Below are 21,816 nucleotides of genomic sequence, written 5' to 3' on the forward strand. Positions count from 1 at the left end.
CATTTGGCATCAAACATTTTTATAAGAAAATTGATTTGATTTTTCAGTTTTCAAAAAATTCAAACTTTGATTTTTAAAGAATTAACATATTAGTACAATGTTTTTGTGGGCCTGATGGATGGATGGCCTGTGTGGTTTGGTAGAATCATCAGAAGTGTCTTTTTTCTTTGTTTCTTTGTGAACGGAGACTTTGAATCTTTCGCTTTATTTGTCTCCGAAATTATATAGCGCCTCTTCGGTGCATCAGTTGATCTTTATTGACAGATTGGTACGCACACAACTGCACAGAGCAATGGAGATGCTTCTAGTTTTCATCATGTTAAACCATTTATGAACTCGGGAATTGTAATTTTTAGCATATCAAACAAACCTTAGAAAATTTCAAATTCAATGCGCAATCATCAAAATCCGTTCGATGCAAAAATAATTATTGTTCTTAAAACTATTTTATAAAAATGTGACCTGTTCTCTGATTCGACACTCTTAATGAAAGACGTATGCTGGTCTATTTCGTTTTATAAATAGCCAACGAAATAAATTTGAAGAAATTTTCGTTCTATATTCGTTGGCGGCAACATCGATCCGGTACAACGGGTAATTTTCCTTTGAGTAAAGTTGATTGATATCTCATAGCTGGTGAGTAGATCCAAGTATAGACTTATTTTAGAAGAAATTATTTTCAATATCGGATTATACCCATTTTTTTCAACAATATTCGCACCGTATGACGTCATCTGGAATCCACCATTGGGCATTCGTCAACACTCATTTTAATTGAACTTTGCACCTGCACAACACAATCCTGGTGTCTCCTAATGAAACTGTAGCGTATTGCAGTATTGACATATGAGTGAGCTAGGAAGCACAACACAACAAGTGGACATCATTCATGCTTAATGCTGATTACACACTCATATACGGACCCATATGTCGATACAAGAATGGAATGGAGAGAGTAGAGAGGAACTATTGCGATTTAAGCTTCGCCATTTCTCGATAGTTAGCATAGATATTTGCACCAATCGATAGGAAACATGTCTACTTGCGCAACTCAGTGCAAACATTCTGTGCAAAAGTTGATAGTTGTTGATTGGAATAAGGGTATGTTGCACACAGAGAACAAAAAGGTTTTATCGGATACTTACTGGCACAAGCCGATAAATACATGATATATTTTTACTGTCAGACATAGCGGGATCTCAGTACGGACCTGCAGCACAGACGGAGTGGATGTATTTGTTTTTGGAGCGAGAGGGTAAATTTATGTTGACAACATTGAGCTTTCTATCACGAGTTTGGGAAGCGACAATGACTATAATGGATTTTCAGATATGATATGTAGATCTGCAGTGTCGACGTCTGGTAGCAATATCCATTTAGGGAGGCATATTATTCTCTATCAATTTACTAGGCCCGAAGGCATTTTTCAATTGTTCAAATTTTGAATGAAAATTTGTACTTCTGAGGTAGAGTAAAAATAACTAAATAACTAAAAAGTTATTTCAAAAATTTCGATGCATTCTAAAATAATATTTGAAGTGGTAAACAAGCGGATTGAATAACATAATTCCGTAGTTCTACGTCGAAAATGCGGTCGTGTCGTAGATACAACCCCTTACAATTTTTTTTTTGAAAATGTGCTTTTTCCACCTGAGAATCCATTATCATTTTGCTTAACAATAACGGAACACAGAGCTCAAACCGCGAATTTGAAATTGAAAAAAAATAATTCCAGTTGGATAAGCTTCTCACTACAGAGCATATGAGCCAAAGTTGTTTGACATTTATTACAGGTGTGCTAATTTTTCTGTGTCATACGAACAATTAATTCTATATATATAAGATAGTGAGCAGAATTATAGATTTTTATTCCGATTTTGTAACAATTTAGTGAATTTCATTGATTTGAAAACGTTTTTCTATTCGTGTTTTTTGCAAAATTGAACTCGGTAAACGAACTAAAATGATGATACAAATGATACTATACATCTAGCACACCTGTAGTTCGTCAATGTCTAATAGAGATGAAAAGGATATCCGGATACCGGATATTAGACAAATTATAATTTCTCATTAAACAAATATCACAATCATTAACAAAACAGCTCAATAATATCATTCATACGTAATTAGAAATAAGGTTTAATTACTGAAATGCTCATGAAAGCTCTGAAAATTTCAAGATATTTTATATATTCACATAACATTTTCTGCCGGGCTGTTTCCGTTTCAAGAACTCCTAAATAGTCTGACTTGTACCTCGGGCTCAAAAAAATGCAATTGGGTAATATGGCTCTTCACCTAAGCAGTTGAAACGACCTCTTCAGCGTTTAAGGATGCTCTCATATGAAGTAAGTACCGCAGTCTCGTCATTATTCCAATCCTTTTTTTATGCAGCAGTATGCGAAATTACCTCGGATATACATGCGATTTTTTTATTTCTTCAAATGCCAAAAAACGCTAATGCATTGCTCCATAAAGAACCAGTGTTGTGTCGTTTAATTAGTGAGTGTGTGCCCTTTCTCACATTTTCCTCGCTGAAGACAGATCTAAGTTGTTCAATCTTGAATGAAAATAATTTATTGATGTTCTTTGTTTATTCAAATTAGTAGTACTTACTCTAACTCGACCAGCATTAAAACTTTTACAATGTATCCACAAAAATCTCATCATTGTTATAGGAAATCCTAATCAGAAAAAAAAATTAAGATTCTTTGCAGAAAACATGACACCCCATCAATGGATATTCAATCTGAATGAAAAATTTCATCATGGTTCATTATTTTCATGTAAAAATATGTTCGTTTGTCTCTAATTTGTACTCTTTTGTTTGATTAGAGCACATATGTGTTTTCTCAGGATTTGTTTTATATATAAAACGTTTTATCCTAATACCAATCGTCCACGAGATATAACAAATTGTATACATTCTGCAAAAAAAAAATAGAGGAACAGAGTTCGAAATTTTTGAAATTTTTAAGTGATTTTTGACATGCTTTAACTTCGTGAAAATGAACGCAAAAAATGGGATGCACATCATTTAAAAGCTTTACCTTTCAAGTATAGGAATATTCTACGTACACTTTTTTTTTTCTTGGTGTGTGTAGATGTAGTGGACAACAATATCGGGAAAAAATAAATCGATTTGTGATACGTTCATCCGTTTTTTAACCAATCGATCAAACTTTGGAGTGAATTTAAGGAGCACTTTATTGCAAATTGTACCAGAAGTACAAAATGATATGCGTGCGCTCAGAGTGAACGATTCGTAACTTTCGTTTTCATGAGTTGGAGAAATACTAAGCCATAAATTTTGCTGTTAACATGAGAACTTATCAGTGCTCCCGTGGCTGAGTGGTTAGCGACCCACATTATCATGCGGGGGTTCGGGTACGGTTCTCGTTCTGACCGGGAAATTTTTAGCCAATCAAATTTTTTCCAACTTGCACTGTGGTCACGCGTACTAAAATAATATTTAAATGAAAATATACTAAATCAATATCTTAGGAGTATGTTTGGAGATATGAACGATTTAAGTATTGAATTTAATTCTTTCAACAATTCATTCGAAATGTCATTTTTTCATGAAAGTTTGTTCATTTTTCAACAACTTTGTAGAATGTCATGTTTTAGTCAAACATCATTATTTCAAGTTACGATATATTAAAATAAAAGTCAATGATTGTCGACTTTATGAAAAATCAACCATAATTAAAATTGATCTTTTGATATGAACATTGTAATTTTGGGTAGCATTTAAAATTTATGTTCAACGTTTCCAGAAATCGAAGAGGGTCGGATCAAAATCGTCTGTTTTCCGGCTAATTTGACGTATAATCGCTCTACTAGAACTGTTTACATGATCATCCAATATTCGCGGGCGAAAACTAATTTGAGGTTTCGATATGTACCCAAGGTGTATTGTAAGATAATCTGATTAATGTCATTGTAAATATTAACTTATGACGAAAAATCCCATTTTCATACCTGAAAACACATATTCTTTACGGCCTTATTTGTATCGCCGTATAACTCGGCAAATCCTTAAGAATCGTAAGTTTCCCACTCATAAATTGCGACTGTTATGGGGCAAAATAAATTTCTTGTATTTGGTCATATTGCTCCCAAGCGCTTTACGTTCATGGCCCATCTGGTGGAACGCCGCCTTTCCAGCGAGAAAAAAACATCCATAACTCTGTTCATTTGAGATGATTCGTGGTGCCGCCGCCGCACATACACACACACACACAAAGTGATGATTCGATTTGATCCGAAACTAGCGCTAACAAAAGGGAGGTGTGCCTTCCCAAGCTGACGACGCTCGGCGGAATAAGAATTACAACAACGACCACTACAATGGCGCACTGTCGTCACCACGAACTACTCCACCGTATGTAACGTTGGGAGCATTCACATTCACCCCACCCTTTCATTTTATCACGAAGCGCACCCAGCCTCACAATACCATATGAAATGCCTGGGAATAAAGGTAGACTCCGATGTGTGTCCGTGCGCTTGTGTATGTTTTTATTGTGATTCCAAATAAACATAAACATATCAGGATGTGAATATAAACAATACGGTGTATCATACCGGTCGTTCGGTCGCTCGCTTGGTATGGATAGTTCTCTGGGGGAATGCTGAAAGATTCCGAGTGCGGTGTAGGATGGAGCAGGAATGATATCGCTCGTTCTAGATCTTTGTAATAACAATAGTGGGCACGGCGAATTGTGCAGAGGGGGCGAGACTTGAAACGGTGGACAGAGAGATAGCACCGAGCACAGGATCGGAAACGGCGGAGACAACGACATCGACTGTGGCGTGTCGTTTTTACGCATGATGATGTTTGCCTAGTAACATAAATAGTAAAAACAATAACTAATAAATATGCTTACACGAAGCTGGAGCAAAGTGTACACAAAGCTAGCCGTAACGGTTCCAGAGCGTGGAACCGGCGGCCGGAAGATCTATTTGAAATAGTTGGATATTTGATTTGGTACTTTATATAATACGGTGGAGCAGCCACATGGCACAGAGTGAATCGTGTTTACTCCTAAGGATGTTAGTGATTACGTGAATCTATTTGCCTCCGGTAAACAGTGCTGGAGAACGCTTTGTGGTTGCCGGAACTTTTGCGTTCTGTTTACCTTCAGGGCCAAGCGTGTTTGGGTCCGGAGGACTACGGATTGTGGGAAAATAGCCTGAAGTTAAGATTTTATTTTCGTTACGATTCAGTTTTTGATTACGGAAGCAGAAACGATATTACGTTCCGTATGTCCGAGTACTAATATGACGTGACACAGATGTGTGCTGAATGTGTTTTTAAATTGGCTTATGAAGTTATTAACATAATACTATCATCAACTCAGCGACGATAAATTGTTATGTCCTTCTCCTAAACATCAGAATATTTTCAGCTAATCCACACATTGATCCAGTTATCAATTTTGCTTGGAGTCTCATTGGAGCAATCATATTTAGAATTCGCATGTGAAGCCAAAATAAGAATAAAAAGGAAGAATTTTTTTAAAGTTCAGTCGTTCGATGCTAAATAAAACTTCTGTAATAATCGTTCGATTGATCAGAGTTCTAGACAATTTTGCAGTCTTTGGTTTAACCAAATTGAAGGAGTAACCAATTTTTCATCTTTATTTAGACGAAATTGGACTGTTGTCCATCTTCACTTTTCTATTGGATGGAACGCTAAAACTCGGGCCTTCTTGCCGCAACTACAGATTCCTTGCCAAATCATAATTGTTTCCGTAAACTTACCAAATTTCAATTTGTCAGAAACTTTGCCCCGCCAAATCATAGTTTGAGATGTCGGGATTAGCCATGATCTTCCGGATAATCTTCTACACTGCCTTTCATAAATATAGAACCACTCCATTTTTCTGAGTTTCCATGGGTATGTTAGAAGTCGATTGAATTGAAGTATATAGTGTAGAATACAATAACTAACTACATTTATAAGACTGGCAATTTGAACTTTATTGTTGTGTTCGGGCGTGAAACGTTCAAAAAACTAAAATTCCAATGTTTCATAACTATAGAACCAGATGGAAAACTCTCAGTTCTTTACAAAATTAACGTCAATTTCACATGAATTACTATTAGTTTCTAATTCATGTGTTATTTTTAGTTCTCAATCATTTCAAATAACCCATTCGGGGTGGTTTCGACCAAGCTGCGTCATGTTATAGTGGGTATCTCGTTCTACGCAGATGATACTGCTTCAAATCACTTATACTGCTTGTAAGCTGCATCTACGTTTCGTACGATCACTTCTCATAAGTTCTTAACAGGGTTTTGACTTGGTAAACTAGCTGACTAGTACAGAATCTGAAGCCTCTATTCATCAAACCATGCCATGACCTTCCGGATTTTCTGAATTGACTCCAAATTACCCAATTATCACATTGTTTTTGATTCAAACAGCAGTGAACGATTCTAAAGTACTTCGTTGCACTTCTGACTGTTCATTCGTGTCGATGGTATCTAAACCAGGCCCTCTTGAGAAAATTCTCCCCAAATAATAAAAATCTCGTCTCCAAAGCTGCCTGTGCAAAATCCAATGGAGAGTTAATCCCATGGGCAGTGTTGCCACATTTAAATCTGTACCAGAGGGGTCAAAAATCTTTCTCATCTCTACTTTTTTTTCCAAAAATCTATACCAAAAATCTGTACCAAAAATCTGTACCATCGAAAATATTCGTTGTAGAGGAAATAAAAAATAAATATATCCATAAGTACCGCAAATCCCAAATTTGCATTTTCGGGGCACTAAAAAATTGCAAACATTGCAAACAACAACAATACAAACGATAGCTGATATGAACCAGGCGCTGAAGCAGAATTTGTTAGCCTAAATATGGCTTTTGGAAGGTGTAGATTCTAACGAAGTACCACGAATGTTGTTTACTTATGGATATAATACTTTTTGTTCACAATTCAGCCCACAAATAGGGCTTCAAGCAATGTAACTGCACCCAATCAACGGTTTTACAAAAATGGAAAGAACTCAGAAATAGGATTATGATACTGTCCCTTATGTGTCTGCGGAGAGCATTAACTATGTGATAACTGGAATCTATTTGCTGCGTTTGACACTATTCATGGTATTAGGCCACAATTTAATTTAAACTAGCTGACCCGGCAAACTTCGTCCCGCCCAAAATTTGTTTTTTGTAATCAATACCTTCAAACATTCACGTTTTCTTGCTATAAGTAAGTTCACGGGTCCAATCGCAGAACTGTTCATTGATTGATCTTCTAATCGACCTCGTTGAATTTACCTTTTACTTTAAAATCCCTAGTATTTCTTACAAAACTCATCATTATAATATCAGATTATTTCCAGCCACAATTCTCGTTCAAGTTTTTTCAACCACTTGCAAATAACATGTTTCTCCGTTACATTGAATAAATGTATTACACAGAAAATATGATAGAATAAAGACAGTTCTAAATCGGCCAATTCCTTCCTCGAGTTCTGCTCTTATCAACACATTCGGCGGTACTTTTTTATTGGTATAGATAGAAGATATAGGAGTGCGTTTCATCACATGAAAATCCATTTCCAGTTTCGAACAAAGATCAATTTCGTTAGCGCAAACATCAAATGGACTAACAGCACTTCTCACTATGTAGTTGTAGAACATATGGAAATTAAATTGTCCGAATTTTCCCTTTTTCTTTCAGAGTTTTCCGAAAATTTGCAATTGTCATGTTTGGTTAGAATATTTTATGTAGAAATATGTGTAATATTTTTATGGGGCCCCCTCATACCATCATAGAAACATTTCTCATACCCAAAAACCCTCACATCCCAAATTGTGCTTGATTAGTTCTCGAGTTATGCAGAAGTTTGTATTTCGTTTGTATGGCAGCTCCCAGGAGGGGTGCATTCACCATAGAAACGTTTCGTGCCCCGTAAAACCTTCACATGTCAAATTTGGCTTCATTTGCTTGATTAGTTTTCGAGTTATACAGAAATTTGTGTTTCATTTGTATCGCAGCACTCCCTTAGAGAACAGAGTGGATAGTCTATAGAAACATAGAAACATTTATTGCACCCTAAAACCTCAATATGCCTAATTTGGTTTCATTTGCTTGATTAATTCTCGAGTTATGCAGAAATTTGTGTTTCATTTGTATGGCAGCCCTTCAGAGAGAGGGGTGGAGAGTCTAACCATCATAGAAACATTTATCGCACCCTAAAACCTTCACATGCCAAATTCAGTTTCATTTGTTTGATTAATCGAGGAATGCAGAAATTTGTGTTTCATTTGTATGGCAGCTCATGCTCAAACCATTTAACTTCTCTATTGAGCATCTACGCGCTCTATGGTATGCAAATGTACCACGGATCAGGCCCATTCGATTAATTACGATATTGAAGAGGTTAATATGCCCGAGAAGATCGACAGTTTCTAGATAAGATTTGTAGAAAAGTGTCAGAAATAAACTCGGATAAAGGCATTTTTAGGATACAAATCTTAGTTCAAATGTTACAATAAGTCAAAAACGAATTCAATTGAAAAAAGTAGAAGGCTTTGAGCCTAGGGAACAGTTGTTTTTTTTTTAAATGTAATTCTTTTCATTGTTCAGAAATCTGTTAGTTTAGCTCTTTTGAAACTCCAAATAGAAGCCCTGAAAAGAGCCGATAACCGTCAAACGGTTTGTAACGAACAAAAAAAAGAACATAATCTTCTGACAGGAAGTTCAACTGGCTAACTGAAAATGATTAATGAATATCAGTCTTATTCTATGGCATCGGGAGCAGTGGCTTTTTCGGTGAAATAATGTTCGTTAACAGACTATCACAATCGAGTCGTATTGGTTTTACTGCTCAATCAATCATAGAAGGAATTGAGTCATTGAGGATTATGATATTATGATATTTTTAAATGAGTTATGAAGAATATTAATATTTCATATCGTTTCATTTTTGTGATGCGATGTAATGCCGATCTCAATAAGTCTTCGCATGATAATCGCTGCCCTTCTTCTAGTATTGACATGTTGCCGCGGCCCGTAAGACACTCGCTTAAGATGTTCGCCACCCCCGTCATATACTGAAGCCATTCGCTAACTGGACAGCAGTTATGTATAAAATTATGTATCAATAATAGATGCCATCTTCAATTTGAATCATTGCTTTTGCTGTTTTGCAGTCCAGTTAGCGAGTAAAATTCGATAATTGTATAGATTTTCCGGTCCAATTGACGAACGATCAATGTATGGGTGACACTTTCCTCGTTGCTTTGATGAAATCTTGCATGACATTTGAGTGATGTATGAAATCTTGCATCTGATTACTTCAATACAGGGTGGCGCATAAATCACGCAACCGATTGGCACAAAAAAAAATTCGTATAAAAAAATATCTCACAATACAAAATCTTTATTCTCGAACAAAAAACGATTCAAAGTCGACAACTGAACCGCTTAGGAACCAACACGCCCGATAGTTGCAACGCTATCGTCATTTTGTTTTCCTTCAGAGAGCGTTGCGTGACTTATGCGCCATATATTTACATTCGAAAAAGGTCTTGCTAATTTGTTTGATAGAGCGAATTATTGCACACAATTTTCTGTTGCATACCACATTCATGGGAACGAAGTTGAAACAACAATGATTTACCTTCGCATCCGCTCGCAAAACATACCTCTTTTATTTGTTAAATTGCTAACTTGTTTCATTATTTCCACTGTTCATGTCTCAGGTGAAAAAATTGCTGGATAAATTCGCCGTCTAATGGTATATATTATAACGGTTCCCGGAATAAATCGCCACAGAAAACGACTGCAACAGAAACCACCGCTTATAAAATGTGTAGTAGGCTATAAATATTGTGGCGCGGTATTGTATTTCAAAACAAGAATTAACCGGGCAAACGTATCGCCCCAGGCAAACGTAACGCCCCGGGCAGACGTATACCGTCCGACGCTCGCTAGAGCTCGGTCGGACATTGCTAAAGGATCGTATCCTATGTTTCAAACTAACCGGGCAATCAGTGGATCCCAGGTTTGCGTGCGAGACACCGCCGCTTCCGACGGCGGGTCGGCGGTGGACTCGGATTGCGTCATCTTGGCGGCATGGGCCGCCTCGATTCCTTATCCTCGCCAAATGGGGACTTCGTCCCCATTACATTGTCCTCAGAATAAATTTCGAAAAACGAGAACAAGAGAATAAATTTATAATAGAAATGTGAGGCACATGATGTTTTTCCCGCGCCAAATATTTCTAGCCTACTACACTTTTTCTAAGCGGTTGTTTCTGTTGCAGTTGTTTACTGTGGCGATTTATTCCGGTCACCATTATAACATATGTCGTAAGAACGATTCTGCGTAATATACATTTTAAAACTCTTAATAAATGTTACATTTTTCGTAGAGTGACCCCCTATATAGAAATCAAACACGTAGTCCTACGTCAAAACAATCAAAACCAAAATACTACTGATATTCGAGTCGAAAACTCCGGATAATCGAGTCTTCAGCAGGGTTACCATAATAGAATCTGTGTTTTTGGTCTTAAAAAATCCTTTCATTTGAGTTTTTTCTCAGAAAATCTGTATTGAAATCTGTATTAAATTTATAAGCCCAAATTTGAAGCATAATATTAGCTCTAGTATAATTGATTGACATAGTTATTATGAATTCAACGATGTTGGTTTCCACGGAGAGCTAGAACTGTAATAAAAATACAATGCTTCATTGAGGTGTACATTTACATTGTCTACATTTACCAAGACCTGCTTATTTATATTGCATTACGTAAGTAGCTTTGTTATGACAATAACAAAACAATATAGAAAAAGTTAAACTCTTAACGGTTATGAAAATGTCTGAAAAAATCTGTATAAATACAGATTATTCTGTAGATATGGTAACCCTGGTCTCCGGATGATCGAGTCCGACCTATATTTCTTTTTCCCAAGGCCAATCACGCCAATCATATGAAAAACTCCATAAAATAATCATAAAATGAAATACTTCATAGCGAAACAGATCAAACCAACCGCGCTGCTGGAGTAACTCGATCAGTCATATGATGCGGCCGCGCCACGATTCGATGTACACGCTACTGTTGTAGTCAATGACTCTCACCAGCTGCAGCTGTGTGAAGAACACTTGAATGCTTGGATGCAGCATACGTACTGCAACTCATTGCATCTCTTGCATGCTCATATGTGAGAATTCATTACCCATCGGAAAGGCGTAGGATGCCGGCGGCGACGGCGACACCATATCTCTCGCCTGATGACACTGACAATAAAGATGATGTCAGTGGAATATCCGCCGGCAGACACGCAACAGCGTAATCTTGCGGCAACGGCACGAAAGTGGTGTTGTGAGGGATGGTTTATGATTATTGGGACCGGTTCATATTCGTGTGTTCCCTTGCGTCCGCGCTATGCTCGTATTGCACCAAGAATCGACTCCAACGGCAAATGCGAGGCTGCGCTCTGCGTTCCAAAGAAACTGATGAAGTTCAAAGATGGGGGAAATTAGTTCTAATTTACTGTGCAGCTACACAGCAATTTTGAAACGTTGGGCTTGCGTTCCAGAATCCGAGCGAACGATGCCGACAACAGCTAAACAGTCGTCGTCATCGTCATCGTCGCCGCAAACTCCAGTAAAAAGTGGATCTAAAGCATAATGTTTATTGCAGTGTGACCATTTTATATGGTCGTATACTCCTAGCCGCATGGTGTCTCCCAAAATGTTGTGTGGTTCAACGACTCACTTCGGTTCTCTATTTGATCAGCGAGCCGCTATATAGCACTGGAATGGGACGATGGGAAAGGATGAAATGGACAAACACGGAAGGATGGTTCCTCGAAGCGTTGTGATTAACTGGAGTCATCCGAATTTTAATTAAAATTTTACGGTTATAATATCATCGCCCAGCTGTCGGGAGCGAAGTAATACATGGAAGAGGGGGAGCCAGGAGGAAAAGTTAGGGCCAATGGAGGGTTACTTTACATTTCGCCCCGAGGGGGTGGCTGGTTGCACTTTTCAGGCGAGACCCATCACACAGGTATCGGAGTGCTGCTGAGTCATTAAAACAGCTTATCCGGCTCCGGTTCAGGAGTACAGGAGTCACAAAAGGGCAACGCCTGGCCTATTTCTAGCGGAAGCGGAGACCATTCGTGTCGTGTGAATGCGTTGCGAGATTGCGTTACTGAAATTGTGAACCCTCTGTTATTCCTGTAATGGATCTGATTAATTTTAGCTCCGGCCGGTTTCCTCACGGGAGCTAAATCAAAGATGTTTGTCATGCTTTGGGGGTAGGGGGAGGTGTTTATTTTCCAAAGAAGAGAAAGGTTTTAATGTTCTTTGGTTGGTTTTGTAGTCAAATGACTACGGTCGGTGAACGTGCGTGATTGAGGCTTTGCCGAATTATGACATTGCTTAAAGTAATAAAAAGACAGTAGTTCAAGGCTACTTTGAGAACCTAAAAGACTGAAGGACATTAAAGCTACGCATAAAAATGGTTTTTTGTGTTAAATTTTATATTACATATTAAAAACATCCGATTCGCATAGAATGTTGGTGAAAGCTTACGGCGAGAACGTTCTCGGCAAATCCCAATGAGTGATAAAAAAAAGTTGAAAAGTGTAAACTTTGATGTGAAGTACAAGGAACGTGAACACCACCAAAAGTGTGAATGTTCTCACATTCACAACCCGGTAAAAATGTTGAAAATACACGCTACCGAAAACATCTGATTGAATTGAACAGTGCATTGCTCCAAAAATGACAGAAATTACAGGAACACAAAGTGGTTTTTCCTCATGACAACGCCTTGTCACACCGAGCAAGACCGATATGGGAAACGGTTGAGCTACTCAATTGGAATCAACTACCCCATGCGGCTTATTCACCAGACTTGGCTCAAATACTGTGATATGTAAGAAAATGGCTCAATGATTAGTTTTGCTCAAAAAAAATATCATCCGTGAAAGTGAAGGTCATTTTTGGGCAGATTTATTGTATTTATTTAGAGTTTTTATAGATAGCCCTTCCATGCCAAACCGATGTAGTAGCTCTCAGATTTTCGGTAAAATTGATAGTTTTGTTCCATATCGTAAAGTATTACCCGTGTTTTTTTTATTTTTCATCAGGGTGCCCATTTCCATTCTAGGGTGTCCCGAAAATTTTTTTTTCCACTTTTTTCCAAAAATGACTTTTTCAAAATTTCATAACTTTTGGACTACTGGACCGATTCAGACGATCGACATATCAAAATAAAACCAAATAGCTAGTCTAGTAAGAATATTATACCTGCAAAAAAATTGTATCTTGTTTTCGTAATACTTGATTGTTTTTGTTTTTTGTTGTTTTCATGGCTTTGAACTAGGGGACGTTAAAAATAGGATGCTAGTCACATAGATTTGGTCTATTCGCATAGGAATATTGAACGAAGACTGAAAACAACGTAGTTTATAAAATCGTAATTCAAAAACGAAGAGAAATTTCGTATTTTTGATATGTTATGTAAAAAATTCTCAGTGTTCAACAAAAATATAAAAAAGCGCTCTCTGTCTTTCACCATGTCAACTATGAAAAACAAATACAATCAATAATTACAAAAAATAAATCCCAATTTTTTGCCAATTATATATATTTTTTTCAATAAGGACTAGCTCATTGGCTTAAATTTGATATATTGATCATCTGAATTGGTCCAGTGGTTCAAAATATATGATTTTTTTAAAGCCATTTTTGGAAAAAATACTGATTTTTTCAACCATCGCTTAACTTTGAAAAATCATAGCTTAAAAACGACCAAAATTACATCTCTGAGTTTTGGATTTTTATGTAAAAAAAACTCAGCTTTCAGGAAAAAATATAAAAATATATAGCGCCCTCTAGTTCAAAGCCATGTTAACAACAAAAAACGAATACAATCAATAACGACGGAAACAAAATTGAATTTTTTTGAAGTATAATATTTTTACAAAAAATACTAGGTAATTGGCTTTGATTTGATGTATCGATCATCTAAATCGATCTAGCAGTTTAAAAGTTGTGAGTTTTTGAAAAAAGTCATTTTTAGAAAAAACGTGGAAAAAAATGATTTTTCGGACCACCCTAAAATCGAAATGGTTACTCTAACGAAAAAAAAAGCGTGTCTAATATTTCGCGAAAAGGAACAAAACTATATCGGTTTGGCATGGAATGGCTGAGAGGTATATAAATTTAACTTCGCAACATTTTTTAGTCACTTGTATTGTTTTATTTCATTTAATTTCATTTGTCATTTCAGTATGAATAGACCGACAATTGATAATGCATGAGAATTAGCCAGATTTTTAACACAAACCACGTTTCAGTCCGAGAAACTTGTAGAAACCCATCTTTAACTCATTGGTTTTGAGTGAGGAATCTCATTTTTGGTTAAATTGATACGTCAATTAGCATAACTGCATTTGGAATTAATAGAATCCGCGTGCTTATGTCGAAATACCGTTGTATCCTGTAAAAGTTTAAATGCGCTTTATAGGCCAGTGGAATCATTGGTCAGTTATTGTTCGCAAATTGAGCTGTCTAAAACTTACCAGTTAATTGTGATCGTGAGGAGAGGAATATGAACATAATTTGTTGATTTTGATCAATCCAGTGAAACCCTAGAGAAACCCTAAACATGTTATAAGATGTTTGTCATTTAGGACTATACTGTTCTCAAAAATGAACAACAACGAGAACGATTTTCTATATTTTTAATAAACATTTAATAATTCGTCAATATAATAATCTTCAATATAATAATTGCAAAGTAAAGTCTATATAAAAATTTCAAAGTAATTCACCTCAAAAATGGTACCGACCTATCCAAATTTCGAAGCATTTTCGAAACTCGTTTTTTATTTCACTATAAATCAGGACGTATTCGTCGAATCGCTTCCCTATATGGTATACACTTTTGATGTACCAACTGAAAAAAATGCAACGATGAGTGTTCTAACATCCAATTGAACAAATCGCCTTTTCAGTCTTGGCATTCAGCAACTTTTGAACAATTTCCACTAGTTTTTGTTGGAACATTGGTGGTGATCAAGGTTTGTACCACTCGTAAACTTTTGTTTTTATTTAATCCTAAATCCACTAACAACAATAGTTGACATTCGATTGCGGTTTATTTTGTTGTTTCATGTTTACTTTTCAATTAGGTGTTAGATAGACCCTGAACACACAGGATAAGGTCAATATCATTGAATTTGAACGATATACTGAATATTGTTCACAATGACAACAACTTAGAACATATTTGTATCAATACACAAATGAAATTTCACCAATCAATATTTTGAAGTCCACATCATTTTAGGTCATTTCCGATCTTCGTGTTCTTATTTTTTTTCGAGCGTTCATACTTCGAATCGATTGCTCATTTTCAGTATAGTAATTATAGCGCAAAAACTACCGAACAAACTACACTACCAAAAAGTTTAGTTGAATAAAAGTTCGTAGACAAGTTATATATACCTCATAGGCCGTGGGAGAATCCCTTTCATATCGGTTTCATGAGCTCGATAGATATTGATTGCACAGAAGCTTCAAACTATACGATATTGCTTACTTGAAAGTAGAATTTTGTCAGAATTCGTTAGATAGAACTGAATAGTGGGGTCTATTCCGAGAGTCGCTTCACGACGCGACAGTCAATTTGCGCACGTGTTTGTATTCTGAGAATCGGCGTAATTAAAAAAAAAAATGCCAGGTGCAATGAACACTTTTCATTTCTCATTGTACTTCCGAGTCACTCGACTCTTAGAATTGGGTGAGAATTGTCATATAACTCCGAAAGGGAAAAATATCACTTATACCGACTTGACTCTCAGAATAACCCCCAGTAACTGAATCTTTTCTTGGTAAAGTACGATTTTCACTCGACGTACACGTTAGACTTTTGCAAATTATTTCTAACCTAATTCACACCAAACACCTTCTCAGCTTGGTCGATACTAGGAAAACCCAAAGCTAACACCGCGTGAAGCTCATCAAAGAAAATCATACAAATCCATTCCCGCCTGAGGAGGAGCACTTCCACTGCTTGCCGAATCAAAATTTTCGAAACAAACATATCGTGGACTCATCTAAGCACATGTAAAGTCCAATCCCTCCACCTTGGATCTTTTCTCATACAACGTATGTTCACCACGAAATCCCCACAAAGTAACTTTCGATCGGAACTGTTGGCACCAAAAGTTGCTTATCATGTTGTTCTTACAGTAGCACTTACCGCCGCATAGCGCAGCGATTAATCCTTACCTTATTGTTCTACGTCAAGCTACGGCTTATCCTACGGTCCGAGAAGACGAAAGTAATTTCCCCTTTTTCCTTACACGGGGGAAGATAACACGAAAATGTTTCCTTTCTACTATCCGTCTTCAACGAAAATAAAACACGATTTGCTTTTTTTCTGGAAGCCGGGAAGCTCAATTTCCCTCGCAGCGCCGATTATCCTGCCGGTAACGAAATTCCATCACAATATCATCATTACACAAAAGCACTTCACTATCCACCACTTTTGGATCACTGTCAGAGGCCGGGTTGGGTGTCGTATTTGCGGGGGAAAATCCGATTCCCAAAGCCGGATATACTGCTGGCCACGTGGTGCCCAAGAACACAGCGTACCGAACTCCAGTAAGAGCAACCAAAAGAAGCAACACGCGCCAAATCCGATTGGCAAAATCTTTCCTCTCGCACTTGTCGGCTATCGGTGGCGGATGACACACTTTCGGTCGTGCTTTCGCTACTTCGCACAAAACCCAAACCGTCCTTACTTCTACAACACTTCCGCTTCGGTCGCGTGATGGTTCTGTACTGCCTCCCGGAACAAAATTCCGAAAGGTCAGAACCCCCCTCTCAGGTTGGTCTCACCAAAGAACGCACTCCATCGTATTTATGCTGCCTCGCTGCTTCTCCGAAGATATAGTGAGAGATAATGTTATGTTTGTGCTCTCTCTCTCTCGCTTCCTGATCGCTCTTTGAAACTCTCGCATTTCCATCACCGCATTTATGTTTGTTCCTATGATGTATTCTGGACAAAGCATGCCTTTTTTGCTTCCCCCGTTCTGCCGACTATTTCTATACAGCACAATTTTCGATTGCTTGCGGCTAAACATAGCACTGATGAAAACCAGAATGAGAGAGAAAGAGAGCAAAAAGGAAAATGCCGTGAGAGTTGGGAGAGAACTTCACGACAGCCAAGAGCCAAGCAAACGTTCGTCCTCCGGTTTGTGGGTTCGATTTAGAATGGGTTTCACTGTGATGGATGCGGTCGTTCGTAGCGTACGGGATTTGAAAATTCTTCACAGATCGTAAATCCAAATGAGGCTTAAACTTTTAATGCCCTTGTATGTACACATTCACCTACACACCCACACGCACCTAGTTCATTCCTTTCTGTGTCCTCATTGATGCTAGGATGCGTTTTTTTCCCTTCTTTCTCCTTTATGCTGTGTAGGTGGAAGAGAAGGCATTCGGAGACGTCCCGCTGTTCACTTTGACGACAGGTGAACGGAGCTCGCATCGATCATACCTGGCTGCGGAACCTGCCGAGCGAAGCGTGAAAATTGGGAAGAAGGTTAAACCAACGCCGTTTGGCAGGCTATATTTTTCCATTTTCGTCGTCTAGGGATTGTAAACAGTGCGCTCTTTTGGTGTCAATCGTATTCCAGGGTGATGGGTAAACTTTGAAAATTTCGGGAAACTTTCATCAAAACAAATTGGTATAGCACAATATTAACCGGAAACTAACCTTCTCTGATCCCACAGTTGGTTGGAAGTTTTTGGATCGATTGGCGTTGGAAATTGGATTGATTTGTGTGTTTCGATGGCTTGAAGGCTCAGTTTTTTTCTTTTGATGTCATCATTTTTTCCATGAACGGAAAATATCGTCTTTGTCATTTAAAAAACATAAAGTAGGTTATATCTGTGGTATAAACGCAAGGTTAAAGTAGGACTATCGTTGGTTTAGTGATCATTTGTTTGAATGTGAATCTGAATAATAAATTCTCAATTGATGGATGAATGAATATTTCGGGGAATTCGAAAACGAGAGTGTTACGTTGGAGATACATGCAAACTTCTGATAAAATCGACTGAACTGAAGAAGTTTGAGGTCTGTATAATTTGAGACAACAACAACAAATTCTTGAAATAACGAATGATGAAAGACACGGCTAGCAAAGTAAGATTGTCGCTCACATTCAACAAAAGAATCAGATACTTAAAAATGGTGCAAAATATATTTCTCCGCTTTTTATGTTTGCTTGTCACTAATTCTCAAATATTAGATACATAAAAATGTTTTTGCTCGCAGTATTATATTTTAGATAGAAAACAAAATAAACTCTTTCGTCATTCCAACACAATTCTATAAGTTCTAAGCAGAACTGGCAGATTATTTGTCAGCAACGATGACATCTTTCCGGTTTCATCATCTAGACCAGGGATTCTCAAACTATTTTGGGCAATAGACCCCTTTTTCAAACTCCCATAGCCAAACTTCTTCAATCATACGAAATACTTAACAATTCAAAACATTTGCTGTTCTCTAACCCTTTAGAAGATCGTGGAAACTAGGCAAGAATCGACTCAAACTTCAGAGAACATAAAGCTTTGATAAAAAATAAACTATTGAAACAGATGAAAAAATGTGGCAATATAGTTGCCACTGCCGGTTAACCCCAAGAACACTATTTGTCGTTGCCCACGGCTCACTTTATTGCGCATTTGGTTATGCAAAAATTAAAACAACATTTGTAGTGCAGCGATTTTTTTATATATGTTTTTACATAAATATGACAAAATTAATATCGTTATTTTTTAGTAGCTCTAAAAAAATTGGAGTATTGCCAGATACCTTTAGAAGTCTTTGGTTAAGCAAAATATTGAAATAATAATATTGTGGGTGGTAATATAGTTTCCACGGCCTTATAAAGGATTAAGTGGCCTGACATAATTTGCTCAACAAAATCTCCTCTTTCGGTGATTTTCCCATAGTTTTTTGTTGTTCCGACAGAATGTTTGTAACCATACTGAAGCCTTTTTCGACAAGGTATGAAGATGGAAAATCGATAATATATTTTTCAACAATTTTCCAAAATACAGAATTTCTGATAGCTTCTGCTTAAGCTCCTCATCTGTGCAGAAGGTAATGAACTCTTCTTGCATCGATGACATTGGCTTATAACATGGTTGTGATATTGTAGGGATTTATTGAGGAATTTGTAAATTTAGGATATCCTCAATTCTCTCAGTAAAATCGTTGTGTAATACGCCGCGGAAAAAAAGAAAACAAAGAGAATCGAACATTTATAACTTTTCGGTAACAAGTTTTTTGGAGTTATTTAAAAAATAGAGAAATATTGAAACATGTTTTGGTATCTACTCTGTTACTTTTTCATGAACAGCAGAAAAGTATGATGTATGATGTATGTAATACCTTTGTAATCTCTTGAATTAAATTAATAGAAAAGTGTATTATCAATCAAGCTCCATTTACTACTATTCAGTGAATATACTACATGGGCTGAAAAGTTCCGGGATTTTTAATAAAAACAATCGTTCATTGGGCAAAACAGTATTTATTCCCCAACATAGTTTCCTTCGAAGGCAATACACATGGTATAGCGAGTTTATACCATTTAGATTCCCTTTCTGTAGTACAACACGTCTATGTCTTCGAAATATGCCTCAGTGCCACTCTGCAGACTGCCTATTTGACTCAGTAGTGTGTTAATGGATCCACGTTTCATCCATTGTCACAAAACGTAAAGTAGTCCACTCAATAACGCTTCAACAACGCCAAACCGGCCGTGAAATCATCAACGCGCAGCTGTTTTTGGTGCACTTGTTTTACGATTTCTGGATTCGTAGCCTCTTTGGCCTTCCAGAGCGAGATGCATCTGCGGTGCTAGTACGGGCCATTTCAAATTCACTAAACCACCGATAAACTGTTGTTCTCGAACGAGCAGAAGTGGAATACAATTTCGTCAACCATTGCATTGATTATCCTGGAGTTGTTCTCATCAAAAAACAATGTTTGATCAAAATACGATATTCTTCTTTTTTCATATCAACTGTAGTTTGTGAACAAATAAACGAAATGTCATGAAACTCTCCACATAAGCTTGTGACAGATGAACCTCTCGAAATGAATCTTGTTCATTTTTATTTGCGCCATCTGTTGAAAAATCCCTTTTCAGCCCATGTAGTAGTACAGCGCGGACTCGATTATATACAGTTTTTGATTTCTTTTCACTGTATATAATCGAATCCTGTATATAATCGAGTCAAACAAAAAATTTTTTTTATTTGTTTTTTTTTGCATATATTTTTCGTTTTTTGAAAATACAGGGTTTTCCATTTCGGGCTTCCGAAAGTATACAGCCCTGCGCTGACAACCGTTTGACATAGCTGTCAACCAAAGCGTCATATCGTTAGTTGAATGTCTGCCATTTTACAATATGGATCGTTTTAGCATCGCACAACGTGTTAATTTTGTTAAATCTATATATATATATATATATAAATCTCGTGTCACGGTGTTTGTTACCGAACTCCTCCGAAACGACTCGACCGATTTTGATGAAATTATACTCAAAATACTTGGTAGGTATGAGAATAGGTTGTAAACTATATATGATACCGGTAGGATACCGATAACCATACATTTAATACAGAATAGGGTGGCTCTATGCAGAAAAAAAGATCTGGATATTTTTTTTTCAAAAATTTGACTTCATACCATACATATAACCTTAAATTTTGACCCCAATTCCCTATTTTTAATTCCGATTTGATTATTTTTGTGTCAAAAATATTCTAATAATTTAACCGTTGTTCGTTTTTTCAACAGAACGAATTTATTTAAGTTGTTCAATGACTGATGGCGTAACGCCTGCTTCATTGAACATCCATCTACAAATACACAAGTAACATCAATTCATCTAAAGCAGGGAGCATCTCCGACGAGCTGGAAGCCTTTTTGAATGAGCACAATGAGTTATCGAAATTCTTCAAATCACATTTGCTCGGATTACAAAATGACAATCACGCTATTGCCATCAACCCTGATAAAACATCAGCTGGAGAGCACGTGTGTAGATCCAAAGCACAAGCGCTGCTGGAATCATGATAGCACGGTGACACGAGAAATTTAATGCGAAGAAAAACAATAATCTGGAATTGCGTTCATACGACCCTCGCTATGTTCTTCTTCAATGGCACTAACGTTCCCAAGGTTTGCCTTCTCAACGTAGTACTACTTGCGTCATTTTTATTATTAAATAGTTGAGATTTCTATGATGAACAATACGCCATGAATGTATTCTGGAGTGGCAAGCTCTAGAATACGCGTGACTACAGTGCAAGTCAGAAAGGTTTCTTTAACGAAAAATCTCTTGCATAAACATTAGAACAACAAGACCCCGTCACAGATACTTAATTCATTATGAACATCATTTCTCATTTTGATTTAATATTTATGAACATGCGACGAAACATACAGAGGGCGCGCTCGAAGGATTTTTATGTTTATCATATGGTGATTTGACATGGTCAAGAAATGCCAATTCAAGATATCCTAAGCTGTGCCAACAATTTATGGTCGACATATACGCAAAGGTAGAGAGTGAACGACTGCAATTCTTACTACACAATCAACAAAAGCGGTGCGAGGAATAATACATTCACTTGCGAGACACTATCATGAGCAACGCCGACACAGCTTTAGTTATAGCCAGGCCAAAGCGCAATGCATTGTCATGACATTGCGCGTGTGTTGTCTTT

At 37.1% G+C, this 21,816-nt stretch overlaps 2 protein-coding genes across 7 annotated transcripts in view; one reads left to right on the forward strand and one right to left on the reverse strand.

Annotated features, from left to right (window-relative positions):
- Positions 1–21,816, forward strand: part of LOC129780067 (connectin-like) — a 710,069-nt gene that overhangs the window by 61,557 nt on the left and 626,696 nt on the right. The gene's annotated exons all lie outside the window — the stretch shown is intronic.
- LOC129780066 (connectin-like) overlaps positions 1–21,816 on the reverse strand; it is a 317,103-nt gene that overhangs the window by 55,751 nt on the left and 239,536 nt on the right. Inside the window, exon 1 of one of the 5 annotated variants that reach the window (XM_055787966.1) lies at positions 16,288–16,866. The exons of the other annotated variants lie outside the window; for them this stretch is intronic. The gene's annotated coding sequence lies outside the window, so the exon portion shown is untranslated. Of the gene's footprint in view, positions 1–16,287; positions 16,867–21,816 lie in introns of those variants that run through there. 5 annotated transcript variants of the gene reach the window in all.

This window comes from Toxorhynchites rutilus, chromosome 3, assembly GCF_029784135.1.
Source record: "Toxorhynchites rutilus septentrionalis strain SRP chromosome 3, ASM2978413v1, whole genome shotgun sequence".
NCBI lineage: Eukaryota > Metazoa > Arthropoda > Insecta > Diptera > Culicidae > Toxorhynchites > Toxorhynchites rutilus.